Source organism: Dama dama, chromosome 12 (genome assembly GCF_033118175.1).
Source record: "Dama dama isolate Ldn47 chromosome 12, ASM3311817v1, whole genome shotgun sequence".
Taxonomy (NCBI): Eukaryota; Metazoa; Chordata; class Mammalia; order Artiodactyla; family Cervidae; genus Dama; species Dama dama.
In genome coordinates this window covers 15,939,609-15,945,816 of record NC_083692.1, presented here as the reverse complement: position 1 = coordinate 15,945,816, position 6,208 = coordinate 15,939,609, and the positions used below count along the sequence as shown (strand labels likewise).

Sequence of the window (6,208 nt, the reverse complement as noted above, 5' to 3'; positions counted from 1 at the left end):
TGGGGGGAGGGGAAGCTCTTTTGGTTAACAGCGCATTTACATTAGGTAACTGTATTCTTAAATACTTTTAACCTGAGGAACATTTATAAGCATGTTATATGAAACCTCACAGCCACAAGTCACACTACAATTCCTGTGTCCAGTAGCTCGGCTTTCCCGTTTTCCTCTCTAGTCAGTTCACACTTCGGGAGAGTTGTGAACACGCAACACCGAGAGAAGTGCATCCTGGCCCTACAGGTGCACCGTCAACAGGATGGAAACAGGCTCTGCTCCCTCTCGGCTTCTGCCTAGACAACTCTCTTACATACACAGAAAACACACTCGGTATAGAACCAGTGGCTTCTGCCTCTCCAGGCCACTTCTCAGCTGTTCACAGCTTCAAGCAATAGGTTTACTGTGCACCAAGAGGCTTGGAAGAGTGGCACCGCTGCTTGGGGATCAGGGGCTTCCTACCTTGGCAGAACGATGTTAGTGTACACTACGAAGTGGCATCAGGGGCCCTCCTTGGGCATCCAAGGCATTAGATCAATGGCTTGTCCTTGGCCCAGAGGTGATGCACACTGTCACAATACTCGGTAATAAAAGTTCCTGCTGCATTAGTAAGTCAGTGTTGAAGCTCTCCTATTGTAGCAAGGCCTTTCAGTCAGTGTGGATGCAGCATTTCTGAACAGAAAATTATTTTCACTTATCATTAAAACCAGTTCCAGCTCTTGAAAATCTTGGAGTCGAGCAACATATTTGTCCTTTCTTACCAGAGTATTGGGTAGCTTTCTGATCTTCTCCACTTGATCAGGATTAACACCCAGCTCACAGCAACTCACTCTGAGCAACTCTTGGTAGGTGAGCTCCTGTCGGTCCAGTTCAATTTCAACAAAATCATTTTCTCTAAGAGACGGGCTCTGAATCCTCACCTTGAGTACCAGCTCTTGCATATTAAATGGAAATGCTCCAGTGTAGAAAAATGGCTGGAATGCTGGCACTGGTCCTGCATATGTCCCATTTTGAGGCTCCAGAGACATTGGTGGCTTGGATGGGACAGTACAGAACAGGGATCGAGTCTGACTCACTGGTGGCTGACAAACAGGACCTGATTTTGTGCTTTCTGGTGTTCTAAGTATGGCAGAGGGGGCAGACACATCCCCATTCCGAACCAGTGCCAAAGAGGTGTGGTCCCGTGGAAAGGGCCCAAGCAGGGGAGTTTCTCCAGGGGGCAGCAACGGAGGCGAGCCATCTGCAGGGGGTGATGCAGGAGGTGTGGGGGCCCCCATTCTGTAGCTGGGCTGAATCCTCTGATGCAGGTGTATAGATAAAAGGGAAGGCTGGGCTGGCCAAATAGATGGGAACGAAGGGCAGTTCTGACTCCTTTTTCAGCTGGGGGTGGTCGTCGCTGTCACCATCACCATCTTCCACTCCCATAATCTTCCTAATTTCTCTTCTTGATGTTAGCTGGATGGGCATTTCTCCCTTTGTGATAAGAATCTCTTTGTCAGCTCCTGATTTCAGTAAGAGACCACCTGACTATGATTGCGTTTACACGCCCAATGTAAACAGGTCACTTCTTAAAATGTGGCTCCTTATTTAGTTGGGAAGGACTCAATCACTGGCAGGTATCTGAAGTCTTGGATAAAGTCCCATATTTGAAACAGCCGTTCACCTCATTTTGGGAGTTCACATCCACCCTGCTGTCCATCAGTTTCTGCACCTCCTGAAAGTCCCCCAAGGCCACGGCCTCCCGCAACCTCTCCTGCTGCTCCTTCTGCTCGAGGAGAGCGCTCATTTTCCCTTGGCCCCAGGTCCCCGTCAGGGTACGCCTGCCCAGCCCTGGCTGGTCCCCACCATGGAGAGACCGCGCGGGGGCACGCCCGCTGCTCCCCTGCTGCCCCGGCCCGCGGGCCTAAACCTCCTCCTGGTCACGCTTCCCACAGGCTGGCTCCGGGGGGACCTATTCAGAGTGACTGATCTTAGTTTTTTGAATGCCGAGTTTTAAGCCAGCTTTTTCACTCTCCTCTTTCCCTTTCATCAATAGGCTCTTTAGGCTGAGCACTGAAGAATTGATGCTTTTAAACTTTGGTGCTGGAGAAGACTTTTACAATCAAACCAGATCAATCCTAAAGGAAATCAACCCTGAATATTCACTGGAAGGACTGATGCTGAAGCTGAAGCTCCAATTCTTTGGCCATCTGATGTGAAAAGCTCCTGATGCTGGGAAAGATAGAAGGCAAAAGGAGAAGAGGGTGGCAGAGGACGAGATGGTTGGATGGCATCACCGACTCAATGGACATGAATTTGAGCAAACTCCAGGAGATAGTGAAGGACAAAGAAGGCTGCAGTCCATAGGGTCACAAAGAGTCGGACACAACTCAGCGACTGAACAACAACAGACACTTAACAGATAATAATAACTAATTTTGTCTAAGTGCTCACCATGCGCTAAACCCTCAACATGCATTATTCCACTTAATTTGCATAATATCCTGTGAGGTGGTTTTTAGAACTGCTGTGTTGGAAATGAGGAATCCCAGGCCCAGGAAGCTCATGTGATTTCACAGCCAGTAAACAGTAGAGGCAGGTGCCTCCAGAGTCCGCCGTATCCACTACAAGGCTGGATGTTTCCAAAGCACTGTCATTAGGTCTCCTAATGATGCTCCCATTAATATGACAATACTCACTTCCACTAACTGAATCCCTATTATGTGTCAGAGAGTGAGCTCCATGCATTCATAGGTTATCTGACTCTCAGAAGTCCTTTGAGGAAACAATTTTCATCCTCATCCAAACCAAGATGCTTAGATCAGAGAGGTTAAATAACTTGCCCATAGTTGCACAGCCAGAAAGTGATAGAGTCGGGAATCCAACCAGGCAGTCCTGCTCCAAAGCCCAGGTCCTCTACCCATAGACTCTGCTGCCTCCTCCTGGCTTCACCCTGTCCTGCTCTGGTTTTTGTTTGTTTGTTTGTTTGTTTTTGTCCACATTACTCATGATGTGGGATCTTAATTCCCAGACTAGGGCTTGACCCTGCATCCCTTGCAGTGGAAGTGTGGTGTCTTAACCATTGGACCACCAGGGAAGTCCCCCTCCTCTGATTTTCAATTGTGTTTCCACCATAATTTCATGAGATCTGCCCTTAGGCCCAGGCAATGGGGTTCCCGTCCCCCTACAGTCACTCTTCTGCAGCCGTGCCCCTCCCCATGGGGCAAGGAGTCAGGAGCCATGCCTCTGCCCCTTTGTAGACAGATTCTTCATCCTCCCTGCCCGCTGGGCCCTCAATGGCTTCCAGTGTCTACGTGGGCCTCTTTTCTGGATTCCACCCTTGGGAGGTGGGTCAAGCCTCCAACATGCTCACCCCAGGCTGGATGGATGCTCAAGAGGGAGCTGTGTAGCAGAGGGTCAAAGCTTGGGGTGCAGGCCGGGCTGTCCTGGAGGAAGAGAAGTGGGAAAACCACAGGTCAGGGGGTACACTCTCATTCCAGCCACACAGGTAAAGGGTGGGCCTGGTCTCAGGACTTGCCCTCCAGTTGGGTCCTGCAGATACATCCTACCTCCACCCTTAGGTCTTAAGTTCCTGGTTGAGAAATGTTTTGATATAAACTCCTCTCAGTCGCCCATAGCCTAAGCAGGGACATGCCCTCTATAAGTACAATGAGCCAACACGAAGCCAAGGGGTTCACTGACTTAGCCCCGGCTTCAAACCTGGTTATTAACAGGGTGGGAGACAAGGGGATCCCCAGTCGGCCACAGGCCCCTAGTCTCAGCGGACAGACCAACAGGCTGAGATTCCCCGCCTCCAATGTCAGCCCTCCCAGGTCCTGCCTAGATGGGAGGGGGGGCAGGCAAGGATGCAGCTTGTCATGTGTGAACAATGCAGGGTGGGCACACGGGGGGCGCTCAGAAAGATTATCTCACAGTTCAAACTCGTTAATGAAAGAAATAAATTAACCAAGCTCATTTTTCAGGGAATTCTTGTGTAAACTGGAAATTTTCCAGTCTGTGAGCCCTGTGCCAGGCCCTCCCATAAATCACAGCAAGTAGGCTGTCGGCTTGGCAGAGGGGGAAGGGGCGAGGGGGCGAGCAGCCAAGCAGAGGGGAAGCTGGTCGCCGGCCTGGCAGGGCCGTGCTGGGAGGACCATGTCCTCCTGGCACCTTCTGCCTCCACTGAAGCACTGGGAAAAGAAAGAGGAAAAGAAAGAGCAGAGGCAAGATGCAACCCCGGGGCTTCTGCCAACCTGTCAGCAAACACTCCTAGCCCCCCGACACCCCTAACCTGGGAGAAGCCCCCGAAACAGGTCATTTTTTAATTGAATACGGTATTAATTACTGCGTGCACCATTAACGGTTTGTGGGATTTGACTAATTAATGTAATAGTTTTTGAGTCACGCTCATTAAATATGAAAATTACGCTGGTGAAAGGTATTGGTTTCATTATCAATCTTGTATGGACAGGATGGGGGCAGGGACCGGCAGCAGATGGGATGTACCCCTGCCTGCCTCTTCTAGCTGTGGAGAGCTTTATTGGGGTTCCACAATCGAGGGGAGCCCGCAAGGGGGCCTGGTGGAGTAGAGAGGGAAGATGATCCTGAGGGAACGCTGGGAGCAAGCTCTCATCAGGCATGACCACTGATGAGGCAGTGACCACGCAGGGCTCTGAAAACCAGATCCCTGTGTCCCTTTGTAGCACAGACTTGTGCAGGTAAAAACCCTCTCTTAGATTCATTCATTCTTTGAGGTATGGTGCGGCAGACACTCGTGGCCCACTGCCTAATACAATGCCCAGCCCAGCCCCTCGTTTCTAGTCTGCCTGTGCCTCAGACTTAAAAAAGGAATTGTTAGATTCTTAGACGCACAGCCTCCTTTGCAGCTAAGGATGATCATGTGACACTACGTGGCCAATAAAATTTGAGGGAGAGGAGCAAGACGGAAAGAATAGCTATGGCTGGTGTCCCTGTTCCTTGTCTTCTGTTTGGAGCTCTGGCAGCTGTGTTTTGAACATGAGGGGAAAGCCAAGAGACAGGCAATTAGGTGCAGACAAATACTGTTTGATTCCACTTATACGAGATACCTAGAAGAGTCAAATTCACAGAGTCAGAAAGTGCATTGGTGGATACCATGGGCAGGGGGGTGGTGAATGGGAAGGGGGAATGGGGAGTTAATGGGACAAAATTTCAGTGTAGGAAGATGAAAAATTTGGGAGATGATGATATTGAGAGTTGCACACCAATGTTAATGGACATAGTGACGCTGAACTGTACAGTTAAATATAGTTTAAAAAGTATGCTTTGTAGTATGTGACCTTTACCACAATAAAAAAATGTATATTTTAAAAGCCCAGAGACTTGCAGAGATGCTGGCCCTGATACTGTTGAGCCACTGAACCATATGCAGGGTCATCTACTCTCAGACTCTGTTCTGGGAGAAAAAAGTAACCCTCTATTTGTTGAAAACACAATAACGGCTCTTTCTGTTATTTGCATTTCAAAGTGTTCCTAATAGATACACTTGACGAAGGCACTAGGCTAGGTATGGTGAGAAAGTCAAGTGAAGTGAAAGTGGCTCAGTAGTGTCTGACTCTTTGCGATCCCGTGGACTATGCAGTCCATGGAATTCTCCAGCCCAGGATACTGGAGTGGGTAGCCTTTCCCTTCTCCAGGGGATCTTCCCAACCCAGGGATCAAACCCAGGTCTCCTGCATTGCAGGAGGATTCTTTACCAGCTGAGCTATCAGGGAATCCCAGAGAAAGTCAAACAAGCTTACAATTTAGTCGCCATAAAGAGTAAAAAAGATGAAAAAATTTCTAAAATACCTGTCATTTAAGTCAGCCAATGCCAAGTGTCAGCTGCGTGGCCTCCAAGGGTTGCTCTTCAGCTGGGGAGCCCCATAGAGCCTTATGATTACTTATAGCTGGGACACACCCCCACCCTCCCGGAGTTTACTCAAACTCATGCCCATTGAGTTGGTGATGCCATCCAACCATCTCATCCTCTGCCGTCCTCTTCTCCTCCCACCTTCAATCTTTCCCAGCATCAGAGTCTTTTCCAATGAGTCAGCTCTTTGCATCAGGTGGCCAAAGTGTTGGAGTTTCGGCTTCAACATCAGTCCTTCCAATGAATATCAGGACCGATTTCCTTTAGGGTGGACTGGTTGAATCTCCTTGCAGTCCAAGGGATTCTCAAGAGTCTTCTCCAACACCACAGTACAAAAGCATCAATTTT

The 6,208-nt window shown here is 49.3% G+C and overlaps 1 pseudogene; it reads right to left on the bottom strand.

Moving 5' to 3' along the window:
- Positions 1-495: 495 nt before the first annotated feature.
- On the bottom strand, positions 496-1,777 carry LOC133065984 (ankyrin repeat domain-containing protein 40-like; annotated as a pseudogene).
- Between the last annotated feature and the right edge of the window lie 4,431 nt (positions 1,778-6,208).